The 23669-nt window shown below is 40.9% G+C and overlaps 1 pseudogene; it reads left to right on the plus strand.

Moving 5' to 3' along the window:
* On the plus strand, positions 1-23483 carry LOC127430852 (glycerol-3-phosphate acyltransferase 3-like; annotated as a pseudogene).
* The last annotated feature ends 186 nt before the right edge of the window (positions 23484-23669 follow it).

Here is a 23669-nt window from a genome sequence, read left to right on the forward strand (position 1 = left end):
ATGCATGCTAAAGCAAAGCCTAGTTTCAGGATCTTATATCTTATGCTTAACATGGTGTATTTGCAGTGGGTGACACACAGAATCCAGAGGGCGAGTAGAGCAGAGGAAATACTGAAACATTCAGCATCTAATGGTGAGTTTACACACACACATCTGGACCCACATGATAATGTACAGTCAGCTGGTGATTATTGCAAAATAAACCCCGATCACGGCCCTGGCACGAAACGGAGGGTTGTATCAGCCTGAGTACAAATAAATAAATAAATGGACATAAAATATTGATTTGAGGAGAAATCATTTTATTTTGTGAGATGAAAGAGAATTATAGATTGTTGTTATAGATTTCTCATCTCCTCCTTTGTCTTTTCTACGCTGGTCCTCAGTTTATTTTAAAAGCAGACAGCTTGTAGTCTGAGCTTGATGGCTGTTTCTCTCTAGATAAGTAATGTGGAGTTTTGATTTGGTGATATGATAAAGGTTGTGTTCTCACTTAGTCTTGGCATGGAGAATGAATAGGAAGCCTGACTTTCTTCTCAAGCAATCACACGTTAAACAATGATGAAAGCCTTTTACTGTCTGACTCTCACACTCTGCAAGTGGACTTTACCCCCATCTTTATCAGTTACACCCTTCTTTAGATTTATAAATGCTCTTTATCAATACCCCACTGATCTTCACTGATTAATCAACATTATCTCACTTACTACTCTCTTTGCATACTTTGTTGGTTTTATGTTATTTCTGTTAAGGGAATAGGAAAATCAGCGCAGTTCTCTGAGTAGTAGGCTAGCAGCTACAAATAAAGGGCTTAGTAAGCCGCCAACTCGCTTTTCTCAATACTTTGTACGTCATAGATTTTTGACCAATCACAGGCTGCAGCATCTCCCACAGTCCCTCTATGCCCCCAAAAGTACCTACACTGAAGTAGGAGCTAAAAATGTCTCAGAAAATAGCTACGAGGGACTATAGTTCCTCTGTATCCAAAATGACGAAAAGTACCTAAAACGGGCTTTAGTCCCTGAAGTGGGAAAGGGCCTTATGTTGCCAGTTTCTTGAGACATCCCAGAAAGCCTGAGTACTGTGCTTATGTAACATTTCATTATCATTATCATTTTATTTAATTAAAAACCTTTTTTACCCACAGATTTGAGTCTAGCGTTATGAGTCTTTATTACCTTTACTTAAGGGAAAAGACTCTCATTATGATTAGATTTACCAAATAAGCACAAGTCAAAATGGCTCAATAAACCATCTTAGTGACAGTCTCTATGATCAGATCTTATTTATCAATGGCATTAACAGGTTTGTTACAGCTGGTTTGCAAAGGTTTGTAAGGTGCCACCATATAGTTGTCACAAGTATGCTATACTCCACCTAGAATTATAAACGACATTTATTCTTAAATTGTGACCATTTACAACTTTACCTAAAATACACTCTTTCCCATTTTGATATGCATCAAAATCTATGCAAATACCACAGTGAACAACAACATGGCTATAGCTAATTGTACCTTAATTTATGTACACGAATCCCACACAGAAGTTTAAGCTGTTTACTCCAGTCTTTGATCTGTGTGTCACTCAGGTTTAATTCAGCGGGATAATTCCTCTTTGGAGCAGGAGATTGAGGAACTGTGGCAGAACAGGCCAAAGTCAGCCGAGTGCGGAGAATTTACTCTGAGCAATGTACTCTACTTTTACTTTATCAGGAAAGAGATTAAGAGCATAGTAAAAGATGATGTCACACAGAGATTCACTTCAGAGGAGCTGGTGTCCGAGAACCTTCTAACCAGAACCAACAACAAATTCCAATACATCTCTCTCAGGCTCACCATACTGTGGGTGGTTGGTGTTGTCGTGAGATACTGCATACTGCTTCCTCTAAGGTAGATTACCAGTTTATTCATTCTTTACTAGCCTAGTGTGTTGGTGAGTTTCAATGCAAGGGAGCCAAGATAACATACTTCCAGAGACACCAGAGCAGCAGCCCCACTCACCACACACTTTCTCCCTCTCGTCAACATCCCCACTTCTGAGATTCTCTGAGAAAAATGGAGGAACTAGTGTATGCTGGAAGAAAGCTTTCCCACTCCATTGCTGCAAGCCCCCAGTTACCAACCAAAAAACGCCGGGCCCCTATACCACCAAAGCCTGCGGGCCCAGCTCCCCCTCCACCTCCCTCAGAGAGAGCTCTCCGGCCACTGCCACAATGCCAGGGCGCACATCATCCTTTTTCTGCTCTTGATGAACAACAAACAACTGATAACAGCTCTTGTGATTTGTATCGGGTCCCTGCTACGATGGAGGCAAAATTTACAAATGTTTACAGAACAAATGGGAACCCGATGTGTCTGTAGCTTTCCCTATATCTGTTATGTTATGTGATAGAAAGACTAAGGCCTTCTCAAGACATATGGCAAACCTATCTAATCTGTTGCCTATTAAATGTCAATCCAAGATTGCTGTGGGGCCAAAAACAGATACTCTCAAGTAAGCACTTTTAAACATCCATTCACTTAACAAGTCATTTTTAGTCAATTACCTTATCACCACAGAAAACCTGGATTTTATGATTCTAAATGAAACTTGGTTTGATAACAGCTGCAGTGCAATAGTCCTCAATGAATCAGCCCCTCCAAACTTTACTGTTATGAGTGTCTGCAGAGCTGTTAGGAGAGGTTTCTGACTGCATCACAGCATAGAGACGGCGCTTATAATGATACTTATTGATATTCAGCTGAATACTGATTCAGGCAAAATATCAGTGCTGGTATTACTAGATCTCAGTGCTGCCTTTGACACTGTTGAATACAACATTCTCCTGTTCAGATTGGAAAACTGGGTAGGGCTCTCTGGGACAGTCCTCAGCTGGTTCAGGTCATATCTAGATGGGAGGGGTTACTATGTGAACATAGGCAACTATGAATCTGAGTGAACATCCATGACGTGTGGAATCCCACAAGGCTCAATTCTTGCACCTCTCCTGTTCAACCTATATATGCTCCCACTAGGCCAAATTATGAAAAAGAACCAAATTGCATACCATAGCTATGCAGACGACACCCAAATTTACCTAGCCCTCTGTGCCAGTGCATTGATGAAATTTACATTTGGATGTGCCGAAACTTCCTTCAGTTAAACAACGACAAGAGATAAGCCATTGTATTTGGCAACAAAGGCAAAATTCCCAAGGTGAACACATGCTTTGGCTCAAAGGGTCTAAAGACAAAAAATCAAGTCAGGAATCTTTGTGTCATTTTGGAGTCTGACCAAGCCACATCAAAGCAATAAATAAATCAGCCCAATATCATCTAAAAATATAATGAGAATTAGATGTTTTGTATCCAGTCAAGACTTACAGGAAACTTGTTCATGCATTCATCACCAGTAGGGTGGATTACTACAATAGACTTCTCACTGCCCTTTCCAAAAAGACCATTAGACACCTGCAGATCATTCAGAATGCTGCTGCTAGGATTCTCACCAGAACCAAAAAATATGAGCATATACATAACTACAGTCCTCATGTCTTTACACTGGCTTCCAGTTACATTTAGAATTGTTGTTGTACTCGTTTATAAAACGCTCAATGCATAGGACCTAAATACATTGCAGATATGCTTGTTGAATGTAAACAAATCGGACCTCTCAGATCATTAGGATCACATCAGTTAGAAATACCAAGGGTTCACTCAAAACAAGATGAGACTGCGTTTAGCTATTATGCCACCAGCAGCTGGAACCAGCTACCAGAAGAGGTCAGGGGTCAGGCTCCAACAGTAGTCACATTCAAGTCTAGACTGAAAACACATCTGTTTAGCTGTGCATTTATTCACTGAGCACTGTGCAGCACTTACTGATTGTACTGCATAATTTTATTTCTGTATTCTTTTTCTTTTTTATTCTTTTTCTCTTTTTTATTTTAATAATCTTTTTTTTTTACATTTTCTTTTATTACTTTTTATTCTTATTTCATGTAAAAAAATAAATAAATATGCATCTTGTATTTTCTTTATCATTTTTATGTAAAGCACTTTGAATTGCCATTGTGTATGAAATGTGCTATATAAATAAACTTGCCTTGCCTATTATCCTTTTAGATTCTGGTTCAGAACAAACTTGTACACATTTTCAGTGGTCAAAAACCAAATGTGGATCACTTTGCACACAGCTGATATTCTTGTCTTTTAAAGAGGAATGTCTGAAGTACAAATAATGTTGAAACTAGAACTGTATCGTGTTTCCTTCAATCAAAACAATTGCATAGAACATACCAATTTATAACAATGTCAGTGTCAATAAATACACTAAGATGGTAAAAATGAATAAATAAAGGCACATTTGTAGTTTCAGCATTATTTGTTCTTCAGATATACTTCTTCAAATATAATAAGTACCAGCTTTCTACAAAGTAACTCACATTTAATTTTTGACCATTGAAAATGGGTAAAATTCAACAATTAGCACATGGAGCCACATTGTGATCCCCATATCACTTGGACTGAACCATACTGGGCCTTATAAATGAAGATACCAAAATAAACGTTTGTTCTAAACCAGAATCTAAAAGGATATTAAGATATCTTTAATACTTCTTGAGTTACAGGCACGGCAACTTTGGAAAAAGGACATGAAAGGTGCTTTTTGTCAACGCTGGCATATAATGCAACAAGGATTGCTAAAGTCAATTGATTTTAGTAACAGACCTACCAATTTCTGTGTAAAAATATTTTTAAATTTTTTTTACTTGTGGTTTTGCTCCAAAATCATAGGTGAAAATTGCCATTTTGACCCCTTTCTACAAAATAATTGATTACTCAGTAAATATTCATCCATGGCATTAAATATTTTGGCTTTCATCTACATTTATGTATTTCTTTCACCAAAAAAAAAAAAATTATGAAAATCAAAATTTTGAGCTGGGGAAGTCTGGTTGAGTTGACACGGAATGACCCAAGTACATAGTAGTTAAAGACACCTAAATTAAAGAGGGTCCAATGTGACTAAAAATAGTGAAAATCTAAAAAACAGAAATTGTGACCATTTTACAACCTTACCTTAAATCCACACTTGAGGCCCCTGAACCTCAATTGGTAGAGCAAGGCGCTAGCAATTCTACGATCACGGGTTTGATTTCCAGGGAACACACAAACTGATAAAATGTATATCTTGAATGCACTATAAGTCGCTTTGGATAAAAGCATCTGCCAAATGAATAAATGTAAATTTGGCATCATTGAAGTCAAAATAGCCATATTTGAATCTACATGGACACAAATGAGATTTGCGAGACATAGCTAGGGGAAATATAGCGCATGAGTCATAATGACTATTTTTATGTTGCTTTTTGTCCTTTTTTGGAGCCTAATATCCGATGGTCATTGTATGCTTTTGTTTTTCTTTGTACTGAAGAAAGTAAGTCATATGGTTTCAGAATGACATTAGGCTGAGTAAATTATTTTCACTGAGAGACATCTGTGTATCTGTGCTTCTGTTTTTGTGTCAGTCTCTAGGTTTACACTGGCAACTATAGTACTGAGCTGGTTGGTGATTGGCACAACACTGGTGGGTTTCCTCCCTAATTGCAGGTAAGGCTTTACTTACATTACCAGCTTTACAAATCCATCAGTAATTCATGACATCAGAGTGTTTCTAATTGGTGTTTCTCTCTGCTGACAAGGCCAGCATGTATTGGGGCAAATTCACTAAATAGTTGCACTACTTTTGTGCATGGTATTTCAGCACAAAAATCTGCATCTTATTCACTAACCACATGAAATCTTAGTTTAAGCAGACATAGTCAGCATTCAAATAACACTCTGTCTTAACTATTTAAATTAAGTTATCATGATTCTTTTCTGCACAAACACACCTCCTTTCTATGTAAATTAGTCTTATTATAGATTGTTCTGTATTCACAAAACTCTGTGCTATTTGCCCGGCACAGTTAACATCGTGCTATTACCGCCCGAGGAAAACAGGCGGTAAACTGAATTTAATTTAAATGAGATGTATGTCTACATTTTCTATCCATCATGGCAGGAGTAATTCATTAAACAGTGATCAAATGATGTTGAAGAGCGTTATAACCTGACATATATCCAGATGTGTGGTGTAGTCAAGCGCACTTTCAGCATGTGGATGACAATAGTGGACTGATGCTGCACAGTCCCGGTAGAGTGTGCCAGATCGCAGTTGTCTACTGCTTTCTCTGCTATATAACGCTCAGATCACAATTGTGGCATGCAAATTGCACTTTTGCGTCTTTACCTAATCCACATGATTCCTTTAGCGATCTAGGCACTAAACCAGTGCAAACAGCACATGCAATTAAATGGCGCTTTTACTGGGCACAATTCATTCTTATTGAATTCCCCCAGTTATGTTTTTTGTGCTGGTTTGTCTCCAAAAGGTTGCTTAACCTCAGACAACTGGCCTGCTCAAGCCTTTCTAAACCAGCAAGACCTTAGTCAACCAGCCAAAAAGACAATGCTGGTCGGGTGCCAGGAAGACTGGCACTAATTAGCAGTCTAGCATCTAGACAGTATGTTCGGTTGGTGTAGTGTTTGTTAGTCAAAAATCTTCTTTATTCATTATTATACTCATGAATGCCCCTTTCTTTGCAGAGTAAAGGGTTGGCTAAGTGACCTGGTCCACTTGATGTTCTGCTGAATTCTTGTAAGAGCCCTTTCAGCCACAATACACTACTACAACTAGTAAGTTTTGTTCCAAAATCCTAATGAGCCACGTTGCTTTCTAATGTCTGCCAGTGTTGGGATAGCTACTTTAAAACAGTAGCTTGCTAAGCTACAATTTACTCATAAGTAACTGAAGTAGTTCAACAGCAGAGGAATTAATACTGTCTCTTCCAGAGATTGTCACAAACCCGGGTGTGACTGTTTGTGTCTGTCTAATCAGGTCGGGTAGGTTAATGGTGGTTTAATGGGAGTCCTCCAGTGAGCAATGGAGCGGTCTTGCCCTCATATCTGGTTTGAGAGAGCAGAAATGAGAGACTGCCACCTAGTGACTCAGAGGTATAACACCAAATATGATGCTCTGTTATAGCTAGACAAATACTAAGCACTACAGAAAAATTCAAACGATGATTTTTATGATGGTTTTCAAAGGCCATGTCTTTATTTTTGGGAAAATTTAAGCTGATTTCATACAGAAAGCTTGTAATTTCTTGACATACTTTGTTGTACAGAATACCTCACTGTTGCATGCTAGGAATGTCTGTCTGAGTCAGCTGCTATGTGCCTCACAGCACTGACAGAAACATGCTTATTTAAAAACAACACACATTGTTCTGACATGTAATTGGACTGATACTTTGGATAAAAGTAGCTTTGCAAATTACATTACACTGAGGCACACAAATATTCATGCATACATTGTAATATATTAAGATTTTATTCATACTTAGTTGTAGTATTTGATGCAAGCAGCAGTTTAAATGAGTGTTTCCTCCTTATACTTGTGTGGTGATGTGGCCGTGGCCGAGTGACATCTGTGGAGAGCAAGGCCAGGAGAGGAAGAATGGTAAGGATTGACACCTGTGGGAAATCACCTCTAACAGCTGTTTTGTGTTGCAGTGAGAGCTGGAGGGGGATAAAAGGGCAGTCCAAACTGCTGGAGGAGAGAGAGTGAGACGCATGCAGCTGAGTTTGTGTTGTGTGCTCATGTTGTGCTGAAAAGTGCTGTTAATAAAAGACTACATGGATTGTTTACCCGGCTCCCGCTTCCTCCTTCACAAAGAGTTAAAGAACCTGTCATAACTTGTTATGCTTAGAAATAAGTGCAAGCATACTGCTTACTACATACTGCACAGTTTATACTGCATACTGTCTACTATTTTAAAAAAGCATGTGAAAAATTATGCAGTATGTAACGGTAAATGTAAAAGTAGTATTTTATCATTGTCACATGACCTCACTAGGTTGCATGTATAATTCAGTGAGTGGAAAAATAAAAATTAAAAAAAAGAAGGTAATTTTGTGTAAAAATGTCTGAACTCTTGACAGAGTAATCAAATAATCAATCAAAACAGGACATATTTCAAATATATTAAAATGGCATGGCTGATATAACTTGGATTGCACTGTGGAATACAGTATTCAATGCAGAGTGCTCTGTTGTTGTATGCTACACATTTTGGCAACACATCCTGCTCACTGCAATAATAGAGTAGTATGGTAGTATTCTATTACTATTAGTGTGCCATACTGACAACACTGTACCTTTTTTTTTTCTTTGACTGAAGATCATGCAAATGACAAAACAAAGATTCCAATACTCATATTCCCTGAAGGTAAGAGCATTATAAAAATTAGAAACATATTGGAATAGAGTTTAAGTCGTGTCTCAGATCCTGCTAGACAACATTTCTCAGTGGAGTCATAAAAGTATCTGAGCTTTTAAAAATCTAATGCATGTAATTGGTTGTCCCCGCAGGAACATGCATCAACAATACCTCAGTAATGATGTTTAAAAATGGAAGTTTTGAAACTGAAGGAACCGTTTACCTTGTGGTTATAAAGGTGCAGTCATTCATAAAGTATTCAGACCCCTTCATTTTTTTCACATTTTGTTATGTTTCAGCCTTATGCTAAAATGCTTTAAATTATTTTTTTCACATCAATCTACACTCCAAACCCCACAATCCATACAAATGGTTTAGCTCCAGAGATCATGTGTGGAGATAGAGAAATTTGCAGAAGGACAGCCATCACTGCAACACTCCACCGATCTGAGCCTTATGGCAGAGTGGCCAGACGGAAGCCTCTCCTCATTGCAAGACACATGAAAGCCCGCTCGGAAGGACTCTCAGACTGTGAGAAACAAGATTCTCTGGTCTGATGAAACGAAGATTGAACTGTTTGGCCTCAATTCCAAGTGTCATGTCTGGAGGAAACCAGGTACCGCTCATCACCTGCACAATACCATCCCAACAGTGAAGCATGGTGGTGGTAGCATCATGCTGTGGGGGTGTTTTTCAGCAGCAGGGATTGGGGAAGTGGTCAGGGTTGAAGGAAAGCTGAACGCAGCAAAATACAGAGATATCCTTAATGAAAACCTGGTCCAGAGAGCTCAGGACCTCAGACTGGGCCGAAGGTTCACCTTCCAACAGGACAATGACCCTAAGCACACAGCCAAGACAATGCAAGTGTGGCCCAGCCAGAGCCCGGACTTGAACCTAATTGAACATCTCTGGAGAGACCTGAAAATGGCTGTCCACCGACAGTCCCCATCCAACCTGACAGAGCTTAGAGGATCTGCAGAGAAGAATAGCAGAAAATCCCCAAATCCAGGTGTGCAAAGCTTGTCGCATCATTGCTAAAACATGGATTAAACCAATTGAGTCATATGAATTACTTTAATGCTGCCTTTATATCCTTTTTGGAACTTGAAAGTTTTGGACCCCATTGACTTACATTGTATGGACAGCAAACACTGCAAACATCTATTCATTGTAAAAATGCCACCTTGCTGGCCCAACGACAGAATCCATTGAAGTGGTTAAGGTATCTGTGCATTTGTGCATATCGTGTGCGTGTGACTGTAGCGTCATAACTATTTGATTTAGTTAAGACTGAATCTGACTCCATAAATAATTTAATCTGACTCCAGTTGTATTATACCTCGAATTTAGGTTGAGATTCCAATTATTATTGATCATTAATTGTGTTTTATTTAGATTTGGATACTTGATTATTCTAGTAAATTCTATACTTTTAAATTGCACTCATTCATTCTGAATTCTGTCGCTTAGGGCCTCGTGTCGGCCGAGTGCACAGGTCCGACGGTCACAAACTTGTCAGTTTGATCTTTAGCCAGAGGTAAATGACTAACGCTATTTAGAATGATAACTACCACAGCGTATCTATTTCTAAATAGTAGTTTAACTTATTTTTTTAGATCTGTATATTCTTAATTCATGTAATATTATCTCTAGGCAGAGGTAAACGACTAATAATATTTGAATAGGCCGACCAACATACCATTATCCAAATAATAGTTTTGTTTATTTCTATAGTTTCCTATTACACTTGACTAGAATAGTATTAACATTAAACATGGGTCATGACTAATACTATTTGGACTATTCGATCAACATTAAATTGTCCTAAATAGTGCTTTCTTTAGCCTTTACAATATATTACACTTTACTAAAACCAAATGATTAATCAGACAGCTAAAATCCCAGTTGATGTGCTTCATGCTCCATCAAATTCTGGGTCTTAGTATGTTATAACCCTGATCACAGATTTGCGGTAACAATAATTTAACGTAATCTACTAAAACCAATAATTTCAGAATAAGTCAGAATTGAATCAAGTTTAACAATTTATTAGTCAGGTAAATATGTATCAAGCCAATTACATAATCAAAACAATAATAAATAATAAAAACAAAACATCTAATGCTCAAAGATGAATCTTAAGAGAAACAGATGCCGGGCCAGGGTAGCTCAGCTAGTAAAGAGGCTGACTACCACACCTGGAGTTGCAAGTTCGAATCCAGGGCAGGCTGAGTGACTCCAATCAGGCTTCCTAAGCAACCAAGTCATGTTGGGTTAACCTCCTCATGGTTGCTATAATGTTGTTCTCACTCTTGGTGGGGCGCATGGCGAGTTGTGCGTGGATGCCGCAGAGAATAGCATGAAGCCTCCACGCACGCTAGGTCTCCGCGGTAACGCTCTCAACAAGCCACGTGATGAGATACGCGGATTGACGGTCTCAGACACGGAGGCAACTGAAATTCGTCCACAGCCACCCGCATTGAGGCAAGCCACTATGCCACCATCAAGACTTAGAGCGCATTGGGAATTGGGCATTCCAAATTGGGGAGAAAAGGGGAGAAAAATCCCCCCCAAAAAAGTAACAGATGTCTGACTTCCGCAAAGAATGTAGTGTAAGCACACAGGGATTTCTGGCTACAGAAAATTCCCTTGAACAATGTGCTAAATTTCCTTAAATACCCAGACTACAACCAAATGGAATGACAATAGGTGGGTTTCCATCCAACTATTTTTATGCATATTTTGAAATTGCGCATAAGAAATCCTGAATGAAAAAGCTTGATATGTGAATAAACTTTCTAAATTTGCTTAAAATGTAATGCACTAGGAGGAGATGGATTTTCTAGAGTTTCGCATTAGTTAAAATGCACATTAAGGTGATGGAAACTAACCATTCGTGCATGTGTTATGAGTGTGCGATAGCTAGATGTGACTAGCTCACCGAAAGGTCCGACCTTGGCACACAATTCTTTGAACATGGTGCTTATCATTTTCAAGCTCCCAGGTATTTTTAATGATATGAAACTGTGACGAGGAGGAGGGCGTGGCCGGGCCATGATGGAGTATGGCCGACCGCTGAATCAGCTGATCAGCGGGAGAGTGAGATAAGGGGCAGTTGGAGACGCCGGTTCAAGAGAGAGAGACGCACACAGCCACACTGCATGTATGTTTCGTGTTTGTTTTATGTTTTTATGTTGAGTTTTTATTAAACTTTATGTTTACTGTTCAGCCTGTTCCCGCCTCCTCCTTGCACATCCTTGAACTGTTATATTGGTGTCGAAACCTGAGAGGAAGGAGGGATGCGCTGTCACGGAGTCCTCACTGCTGCCATCTGCCAGGGGAGCAGTCGCGGCCATCTGCCTGGGGATGGAGGGGTTGCTGCCGGCCGCCGAGAGCCGGAGGAACCGCGGCCGTCTGCTGAGAAGGGGAGGAGCAGTTCCGTCCGCCAGGGGCTCGAGGACTCGCTGCCATCCACCGGGGTAGGAGCGAGCTGGCATCCGCCAGAGGGTGGAGGAGTGGTTGAGGACCAGACGACAGCGTGTCCAGGAGCTGGCGAGCAAGTTCTTCTCTCTCTCTCTGTGTCTCCGTTCGCCCTTTCCCTCTCCCCACGCCTCCCCTCGTCTCTCCCCCAGGTTCATAGGATGCAGGGTGGACCACTGGCTGACAGAATGGCCAGAAGGGCAGCGTTGGGGGGGGGGGGGAGTTAGACCGGTGGCGCCCTGGCCTGAATCAGGCGGGGGAGGAGTGTGATGAGGAGGAGGGCGTGGCAGGGCTGTGATGGAGCACGGCCGGCGCTAAATCAGCTGATCAGCGGGAGAGCGAGATAAGGGGCAATTGAAGACGCCGGTTCGAGAGAGAGAGACAGACGCGGCCGCTGGTTAGGGTAGATCCATATTGTTTTGGTCGGCACTACATCATCTATGCACTTCCTGATGAAACACGTTACGGTGTCAGCGTAGACCTCGATGTCGTCATCAGAGGAGGACCGGAACATCTCCCAGTCCACGTGATCAAAACAGTCTTGTAGCATAGAATCTGATTGGTCTGACCAGCACTGGATCGTTCTGAGGGCGGGTGCTTCCTGTTTCAGTTTCTGCCTGTAAGCGGGCAGAAGCAGAACGGAAGAGTGGTCCGATGTTGAATCTGATGTGTTGGTAGTATTTCAGTGCTATTGACTTGAAGTTGGCTTAGTTAAAGTCCCTGGTCACAATGAACGCGGCCTCAGGTGCGCAGTTTCCTGCTTACTTATACTCCCATACAGTTCCTTGAGTGCCCGGTCTGTGTCGGCTTGTGGGGGATGTACACAGCTGTGATAATGACTACTGTGAATTCCCTCGGTAGCCAGAATGGTTGACACAGAAGCATGAGAAATTCCAGATCAGGAGAGCAGAAAGACTTGATAGAATGTAATCACACCAGGATTTGTTGATCATAAAACATACACCACCTCCTCTGCTTTTACCTGAGAGCTCGGTGCACGTGTCTGCTCGGTGCACGGAGAACCCCACGGGTTCGATGGCTGAGTCTGGAATCCAAGCAGAGGCATCCAAGTTTCTGTAAGGCAGATAATGCAGCAGTTCCTCATCTCTCACTGGAAAGAGATCCATGCTCTCAGCTCACAGAGCTTGTTGTCCAGAGACTGAACATTTGCCAGTAGAATGTTGGGTAGCGGGGGTCGATTTGCGCAACGTCTTAATCTGACAAGAACGCCGGCTCTCCTTCCCCTTTTCCGGCTATGTTTCCGCAGCCGGGCTGCACAGACAAAGGGCTCCACTGTCGTGTTTGAAAACAGCGAGTCAGCATTGAGGTATTTAAAGTCCGGTTTTCGGTGTGCTATTGCAGAACCAATGTCCAAAAGTGTTTGTCTATCGTAGACAAAAAGGCAGACAACATCCAAGACAAAAAACATAAGAATTGTAGACAAAACAAAAAAAAAACTGCAAAATTGGGTCGGAGCTCACAACGCAGCAGCCATACTTGGCGCCATCTTGAACTCATAGAGGCTGTCTGTCCATCCATTCGTCCATCCAACCATCTATATCAATCTCTCCATCATATATCTATCTGTCCATCCATCTATCTATCTGTCCATCTGTCCAACTATCTATCCATCCATCCATTCATCCATCCATCAAACCAGCCAACTAACCATCTATCTATCTATCTATCTATCTATCTATCTATCTATCTATCTATCCATCCATCCATCCATCCAACCAACCATCTATATCTATCCAACCAACCATCTATATCTATCCATCTCTCCATCTATCCACCATCCATCCATCCAACTAACGATATCTATCTGTCCATACAACCAACCATCCATCCATCCAACTAACTTTACCTATCTGTCCATCCATCCATCCATACAACTAACTATATCTGTCCGTCCATCCATCCATCCATGCATCCATCCATCCATCCAATCAACCATCTATTTCTATCCTACCAACCATCTATATCTATCTATCCCTCCATCTATCCACCATCCATCCATCCATCCATCCAACTAACGATATCTATCTGTCCATACAACCAACCATCCATCCATCCAACTAACTTTACCTATCTGTCCATCCATCCATCCATCCATACAACTAACTATAGCTGTCTGTCCATCCATCCATCCAACTAATTAACTATCTTTATATATCTATCTGTCCTTCTATCCATCCATGCATCCAACCAACTATCTATATCTAGCCATCCATCCATCCAACCAACCATCTATATCTATCCACCCCTCCATCCATCCAACCATCATCCAACTAACGATATCTGTCCATCCATCCATCCAACTAACAATATCTATCTGTCCATCCATCCATCCAACTAACTATATCTCTCTGTCCATCCATCCATCATCCATCCATCTATCCAAATAACTATCTAACTATATCTATCTGTCCATCCATCCATCCATCCATCCAACCATCATCCAACTAACGAGATCTATCTGTCCATCCATCCATCCATCCATCCATCCATCCATCACTCCAACTAACTATATCTTTCTGTCCATCCATCATCATCCATCCATCCAAATAACTATCTATATCTATCTATCTGTCCATCTGTCATCCATCTAACTAACTGTCCATCAATCAAGCCAGTCAACCAACCAACAACCAACCAGTTATATCTATCTATCTATCTGTCCATCTATCCATCCATCCATCTAACTATATCTATCTGTCCATCCATCCATCCATCCATCCATCCAACTAACTATATCTATCTGTCCATCCATTCATCATCCATCTAACTAACTAACTAACTAACTATATCTACAATATCTGTCTGTCCATCCATCTATCCATCATCCAACTATCTATCTATCCGTCCATCTATCCATCCATCCAACTATCTGTCTGTCTGTCCGTCCATCCATCCATCCATCCATCCGTCCATCCATCCATCCATCTAACTATATCGATCTGTCCATCCATTCGTCATCCAACTAACTGTCCAATCAAGCCAGCCAACCAACCAACAACCAACCAGTTAGATCTATCTATCTGTCCATCTATCCATCCATCCATCCATCCATCCATCTAACTATATCTATCTGTCCATCCAGCCATCCATCCAATCATCATCCAACTAATGATGTATATCTGTCCATCCATCCATCCATCCAACTAACTATATCTTTCTGTCCATCCATCCATCATCCATCCATCCATCCATCCAAATAACTATCTATATCTATCTATCTGTCCATCTATCTGTCTATTTATATATATATATATATATATATATATATATATATATATATATATATATATATATCATCTATCCATCCATCCAACTAACTATATCTATCTGTTCATCCATCCATCCATCCAACTAACTATATCTATCTGTCCATCCATCCATCCATCCATCCAACCATCATCCAACTAACGATATCTATCTGTCCATCCATCCATCCTTCCAACTAACTATATCTTTCTGTCCATCCATCCATCATCCATCCATCCATCCATCCAAATAACTATCTATACCTATCTATCCATCTATCTGTCTATCTATATATCTATCTATCATCCATCCATCCAACTAACTATATCTGTCTGTTCATGCATCCATCCATCCATCCATCCATCCAACTAACTATATCTATCTGTCCATCCATTCATCATCCATCTAACTAACTAACTAACTATATCTACAGTATCTGTCTGTCCATCCATCAGTCCAACTATCTATCCATCCATCCATCTATCTATCTATCCGTCCATCTATCAATCCATCCAACTATCTGTCTGTCTGTCTGTCCATCCATCCAACTATATCTATCTGTCCATCCATTCATCATCCATCTAACTAACTGTCCATCAATCAAGCCAGTCAACCAACCAACAACCAACCAGTTATATCTATCTATCTGTCCATCTATCCATCCATCCAAACATCTATCTATCTATCTATCTATCTATCTATCTATCATAACTGTCTCAAGCCTGTTACCATGCTTTTCCTGGGGTGCAATTATTCTACACACCGCTAGGGGCACTAGAGAGCCTTAGTATTGCGTATAAACACAGATGAGTAGTAGAGTAAGTGAGATTTGTCGAGCAGAAAGGAGCATGGTTTTCTCACTGCACGCTTTAAACTAGAGTCCTGATTGGGAAACGTTTGGTTTCTAGCCCAGTCTGAAAATGACTTATTAGTTCACTGTGATCTTTGTGAGAGATCATTTTGGATTGATATATGGTTCTGTGAGCTTTGAGGAGCATATGTACTTTGGATATCTCCTTTGTGGATCCTGCTGGATTTTATGCACAATGGATGAGAAGATATGACTTAATTTTTGGATTATTTGACTACATGGTGGATTAATTTCAGTTGGACTGGTTCACGGACATCTACTTCTACGGAAGTTTTCTTTCAATGCTGGACATTATCAGATAAGATTTATTCACTCATCAAACTCATGCCCTGTGTTTTCATCCCTGCAATATTGAATTCAGTATTACTGGCAAAGGTTTCAGAGACTGTTTTATGTACAACTGGATATTGTGTTCTTTGCATTTCTTTTATTTCATGTTTGTGTTACTCTTTATGGTTTTTGTTTCTATTATCAATGGTTAGTTTATTTTATGTTCTGAATTCATTATATAAAAGTACAAAAGACATGTAAATTGCTGCCTTACTGTCTCTTTGGTAGAACCTGTTTTCATTTTATGTTAGTGTTAATAGGTCCTCCTTAATATCAGATTGATAACCATACTCTCGCACAAAGTTGTTGGGGACGGTTATAGATTGGCGCCCAAACAGGGACCTATGACTAACAATTATTAAACAGTGTTTATTTCAGTTAGTATGGCTAGCCATGAGGTTCTGGATGGGGATGAGTTCAAGCCCGGATTGGATTTTACATCCGTTCCTTTCACCAAATGGTGAGAGCCACTCAGAGAACTGATTACAACATTCAGTGATCTGTACATCGACTCTGAGAAAGAGAATGAAAGGATTAGGGAAAACAATACACATGACATTACCTTTCCACCACCACCACCTCCTAAAATAGAAGAACCAGGTCACAATCCATTCACCTCAATTTCACCATTAATAGAACATCTATCTGAAAGATTCACTTCACTGGAAGGTCACTTCGATGAGTGTATCAAGAAGATGAGTGAGTGTGTTTTTTGTGTTGAGTTGGAGAATAAATGTCAGGCCATCGAAGAGAGACTGATTTACCATATAGAACGTGAATGTAACAGAGTTAAGGAAAAACTAGAACTTACTGTTCAAGACCTAGGCCAGTCTATGGTTGATTGCTTGAAAATTTGTGATATTCAGATTGATAACAAACTCAAATCTCTTGCTCCATTAATGTCTTCTCCGATCCAACCAAAACTAAGTTCCTAAATCCCCACTTCTGATTCCAAGTCCAGAGACTTGGACTATCATATTCAGCATAGCCATATGCTGGTTCCAGAAAGTTCATCTACAGTACCACATTATCCACCTGTAAAAATGGACTTTCCTCGTTGTAGTAACAGCCAAGATGAGGACCCAGTCATGTTCGTTGAGCAATGTGAAGAATACTTTGCTATTTGACCTCCCTGCGATTATGAAATTCTTGCTTCTCTGGCATCTGTGCTAACAGGAACCGCAAAAGATTGGTGGGTGGCTGAAAAAAGAAATATTCACACTTGGAAAGAGTTCAAGGAAATTTTCTTGCAATCATTTCTTAGCGAAGACTACAAGGAGGTAGACGCAAGAAGGTTACTTCAGAGAAAGCAAGGGGCAAAAGAAAGCATCAGAGATTTCACATTCCAGTATTATGCCTTATGTTTGAAATGGGAGAGAGTGATGTTTGAAAAAGAGATAGTAAAGCTATTCTCAGAAATTGTGATCCATGCCTAGCCAGTTTGTTAAGAAGAACTATAAAGGATGTAGGAGAGTTAGTTAGAATAGCATCCCTTTGAAATGAATATTGGTGTCAGCTTTCTGGGTCAGTTGATAAATGGATTGAAGAGTTTCATTGGACACTGAGGGTAAGGCAAGGTAAAAGTGCACTGTAGAATTGTAATGATTGACTAGAAATGGAAAAGCAGCGACTTCCTCCGTATTTTCTTTTGAAGGCAAACTATACTGAGCTTTTCTGAAATCCAACACCATACTTGAGGTCAGCAGGAAATCCATACCAAGAATAATTGGTACCATTCAGAGTTCAAACTGTCGTGAGTGAGATTGGACTGGGAGTTGTACTTACACAAGAATCAGAAGGAGCTGAACATGTAATTGCGTATGCTTCCAGACTACTGCGAGGAGCAGAGAAAGCTTACTCTGTTTCTGAAAAGGAGTGTTTGGCTGTTGTGTGGGCAGTTGAAAAGTGGAGACCATACCTTGAAGATCGACCTTTCGAAGTGGTCACAGACCATGCTGCGTTGACCTGGGTATTCCAACATCCAAAACCATCTTCACGTCTCACATGCTGGACCATACGTTTACATGGTTATGAATTCACAGTTAAATATCGAAAAGGACAGTACAATGTCGTACCAGATGTCTTATCCAGGTCACAGCAACATGTCACTTCTCCAGACCGCAGTCAAAGCCATTAAATCTACAGTACTTCCTGCCAGCTTACCAGTAGACATTATGCACATTGCCACAGCACAGCAGAATGACCCAGAAATCCAAGAATTAATCACAAAAGCAAATACAGAGACAGATCAGGAGCCCTCAAGCATACACCATGTCATGGAAAACGGATTTCTGTTCCGCAGCCTGTCAGATGGTCAGAACGGACAGAAACTACAGTTAGTCATTTCAGCTAGTTTTCAGGATGAGTTTTTATGATATGCTCATGATAACACTCTAAGCAGACATCTTGGGAGGCTTAAGACCCTTCTTAGGCTGCTGGAGATAGACTATTGGCCTGCTATAAGAACTGATGTATGGAAATACTGTAAAGAATGCCAGACCTGTCAAAGATACAAGCCGTCAGTTTTGTAAATTATCTGGTCATTTGCGATCCACGGCAGTAGTCGAACCTGGTTACCTACTCTGTATAGATCTGATGAGACCTTTCCCTAGAAGCACAAAACAAAACGAACACCTCTTAGTCATTGTCGACTACTGTTCAAAATGGGTAGAGCTATTTCCCTTAAGGCAAGCCAAAGTGCCACATATTGCCCGGATACTAGTAGAAGAAATATTTACTAGATGGGGAACTCTGGCCTATCTGGTGTCTGACCGGGAAACCCAATTCACTTCTCATCTCCGAACGCATCAGCCGCACACTAAAGACTATGATTGCATCCTACGTGGAAGATCAACATCGCCAGTGAGACAGATGGTTGTCTGAGTTTAGGTTCGCTATTAATACAGCTTGGCATGAGAGCACAGGATATACTCCAGCAGAACTTGCCCAAGTACGGAAGCTGAAGGGACCATTAGAGAGAGAGTTCTACACAGACCACCAGATCCCAACAAACCTTCCTACCCAACAGCTGACAGACACCAAAGCCTCATCCACTTGGTCAAGGAAAATGTAGAACAAACCCAACACAAACAGAAATGCTACTACGACCAACGGCGTAAGCAGACACATTTCCAGGTGGAAGATGTTGTTTGGGTTCGAGCTCATCCCTTGTCCAGAGCAGATGGACAAAGTTTTATGGCAAAATTATGAGCTAAATGGAAGGGGCCAGCTAAAATTGTAACCAACCATCCATCTAGCCAACATTTGTCCATCCAACCAGGCAACCAACCAACTCTCCATCTATCCATCCATCCATCCAACCAGGCAACCAACCAACTCTCCATCTGTCCGTCCGTCCGTCCATCCAACCAGGCAATCAACCAACTCTCTCCATCTGTCCGTCCGTCCATCCAACCAGGCAACCAACCGACTCTCTCCATCTGTCCGTCCGTCCATCCAACTATCTCTATCTATCCATCCGTCTGTCTGTCTGTCCGTCCATCCAATCAGGCAACCAACCAACTCTCTCCATCTGTCCATCCGTCCATTCATCCATCAAACCAGGCAACCAACCAACTCTCTCCATCTGCCCATCTGTCTGTTCATCCATCCAACCAGGCAACCAACCAACTATCTCTCTCTGTCCATCCGTCCGTCCGTCCGTCCATCCAACTATCTCTATCTGTCCATCTGTCCATCCATCCAACCATCTATATCTACCTATCCATCCAGTCCAGCCATTCATCCAACTAGCAAACTAACCAACTATCTATATCTATCTGTCTGTCCGTACGTCCCATCTGTCCATCCTTCCAAACTCTTAGACAAGGTTTTGTCAAGCCAACATCAAAGTGTGTCTTGACAAACTTTACCTATCTAGTTGCCTTGATAAAATGAGTCCTACATAATAAAATGTTAAGCGCACACATTTAATTAAAAGATTACTTTAAGAAAGTTTAAGTGTCACTCTTCTGCTAGAGCAGGGGTGGCCAATTATTTTGGTACAGGGGCCACATCGGGCTTTTAGTATTGCATGGGGGAGCCACATTGTACTCATTTTGAGATTGATTTAGTTCTTGTGTACTCAATTTTCTGAAGTGTATATGTGACTTATGGGATTAATCTGCAATTGCCTAAGTATTGTATTGCTCTACAAAGGTAGATCATTTTCTATCAGGCATTAAATTTTTTTATAAAGGCTGAGCATAATTATAAATTATTTATTTTACCATCTTCCTTTGTAATTTATTATTCAATTTAACACTCTGTTTTAATAAAACATTTTTTTTTTAAATTATAGAACTTTTAATGTTTGTCACAAAGCGGGCCAGTTTACTTATTTTAAAAGGGTCATGATGCGGGTCTCGTCAATGGTTTGGCTTTCCATTCAGCACACAACTAAATAAAACAGGCTGTATGACTATGATAAATGATTACTGCAAGAGTTAGATTCACATACAGGTGTGAGGGATTTCAACATTTATAAATTACACAAATAATAATACATATTCGTCTCTTGCTTGCTTTTGCTCACGTGTCCGTGATTACCCCTCACAGACAATGATGCTGAGATCTACAGTAATTTGCAAAAGTTTTAGGCACTTGTGAAAAATTTTGCATAGCGAGGATGTTTTCAAAAATAATGAAATAAAAATAGTTGTCATTTATCACTTAATTTCATACAAAGTCCAGTAAACATAAAAAAGCTAAATCAATATTCGGTGTGACTGCCGTTGCCTTTAAAACAGCACCAATTCTCCTAGGCACACCTGGACACAGTTTTTCTTTGTTGTTGGCAGATAGGATGTTCCAAGCTTCTTGGAGAATTTGCCACAATTCTTCTATCTATTTAGGCTGTCTCAATTGCTTCTGTCTCTATATGTAATCTCAGACAGACACAGTGTTCAGTGGGGAGCTTTGTGGGGGCCATGACATCTGTTGCAGGGCTCCCTGTTTTCTGTTCTAATCTTTTCTATTTGCAAAAGTAATGTTTGTGAATCTAACATTTATGTTTCCTATTGACACACTAAAGCTGAAGATATAAATAGCCATCTTAAGACAAATGCTTTTGTGAAACATCTTATGTGCCTAAAACTTTTGCACAGTACTGTATGTTTATATTTTATTAAAGTTCCTCACTGAGGTTTGCTTGCAAACTTAGTAGCACCAAACAGCACAAGCAGCCTAAAGAATGGACACGAAGTGGCAGTATGAGGCCGTAATTGGACTCAAGATGGCGCCGAGTATGGCTGCTGCGTTGCGAGCTCCGACACAACATGGTAGAGCTTTGTTTGTTTTGTTTACAATTCTTATGTTTTTTGTCTTGGATGTTGTCTGCCTTATTGTCTACGACAGTCAAACACTTTTGGACATTGGTTCAGCAATCACACACCGTAAACCGGACTTCAAATTCCTCAATGCCAACCCGCTGTTTACGAACATGGCAGCGGAGCCCTTTGTCTGGGCTGCCCGGCCGCGGAAACGCAGGAGGAAAAGGGGAAACAGAGCCGGCATTCTCATCAAAGTAAGACACCGCGCAAATCGACCCCTGCTACCCAGTATTCTACTGGCAAATGTTCAGTCTCTGGATAACAAGCTCTGTGAGCTGAAAGCGCGGATCTCTTTCCAACGAGAGACGAGGGACTGCTGCATTATCTGCCTAACATAAACTTGGATGTCTGCAGAGATTCCAGACTCAGCCATTGAACCCGCGGGGTTCTCAGTGCACCAAGCGGACAGAGCGAAAGACCTCTCAGGTAAAAGCAGAGGTGGTGGTGTATGTTTTATGATCAACAAATTCTGGTGTGATCAGAGGAATGTACATTCTATCAAGTTTTTCTGCTCTCCTGATCTGGAATTTCTCATGCTTCTGTCTCGACCATTCTGGCTACCGAGGGAATTCACAGCGGTCATTATCACTGCTGTGTACATCCCCCCCCACAAGCCGACACAGACCGGGCACTCAAGGAACTGTACGGGATTATAAGCAAACAGGAAACTGCGCACCCTGAGGCCACGTTCATTGTGACCGGGGACTTTAACAAAGCCAGTTTCAAATCAGTCGCACCAAAATACCACCAACACATTAGTTTTAACACATGAGGGAACCGGGTTTTGGACCATTGCTACTCTCCCTTCCAGGATGGCTTCAAATCCCTCCCCCGCCCACCATTTGGCAAATCGGACCACTCTTCCATTCTGCTTCTGCCCACTTACAGGCAGAAACTGAAACAGGAAGCACCCGCCCTCAGAATGATCCAGTGCTGGTCGGACCAGTCAGACTCTACGCTACAAGACTGTTTTGATCACATGGACTGGGAGATGTTCCGGTCCGCCTCTGGAGACGACATCAAGCTTTACGCTGATAGCCTAACGTGTTTCATCAGAAAGTGCGTAGAGGACGTCGTCCCGACCAAAACAATATGGATCTATCCGAACCAGAAGCCATGGATTAATAGCGATGTTCACGTGGCACTTAATGTGCGGACCTCCGCTTTTAATTCCGGGAACACGGAGGAGCATAAACAAGCCAGTTATGCCCTCCGAAAAGTGTGATACTTTTCCTTGAAAAGTGTGATACACTTTTTTTTTTATCGCACTTAGAGGTCGCTAAGTTTGTCCAAAGGGGAAAGCGAGAGCTAGAAAGAGTGCAGTCGCATGCATAGTTGCCAGATTGCACAAAATAAGTATTACATTAGGCGGAATATTTCAAATTTACCCAAGTATAAATCTCTAATTTGGGGGTTTGCATCTCTTATCTGGCAACCATGAGCATGTTAAATGCTTGTGGAGGGGCGTTAGGTTCCAATGCAAGATAACTTAAATATTTAATATTTAAAAACGCTTTTAGGATAAATTTAGCCACGGGCAAGATTATACCACGTGGAGGGCCGAATTCGGCCCGCAGGCCGTAAGTTGCTCGTGTGCTAGAGGATATACTCTATATTGGTCTCTATGGGTGCTGTGCAGTGTTATACTGTACAAAATTGCTATGTGAACAAGTGTTTTGTGTCATTGCTGTTATTATATTGTGTATGTTAGCACTACTGAAACGCTACATCAACCAATCAGCATTCAGGATTGGAACCATTCATTTTATAACATGTATTTCTGTGTGTTTGTCTCATAGGGATGGGGCTCTGAAAGGGCAAGAGTGAAGGATTTGTTTAAAGAGCAACAGCAGAAGATTTACAGCCACATGGTGGTGGGAGATGACCATAGTGACTAAGTCTGGATACAAACACCAATGATTTAAGGGCTTGATATTCTCGTCCGCCAATCAGAGGCTCTGAAATCCCACGCCTCTAAAATACCAATTGATATCATCCCTGAAAATCTTGTCAACAAGAATGCAGGAGGGTCTGTTTGTCAGTGTTGGGTGTAACGCGTTACAAAGTAAGTCTGATTACATTTT

This window comes from Myxocyprinus asiaticus, chromosome 3 (assembly GCF_019703515.2).
Source record: "Myxocyprinus asiaticus isolate MX2 ecotype Aquarium Trade chromosome 3, UBuf_Myxa_2, whole genome shotgun sequence".
Lineage (NCBI taxonomy): Eukaryota > Metazoa > Chordata > Actinopteri > Cypriniformes > Catostomidae > Myxocyprinus > Myxocyprinus asiaticus.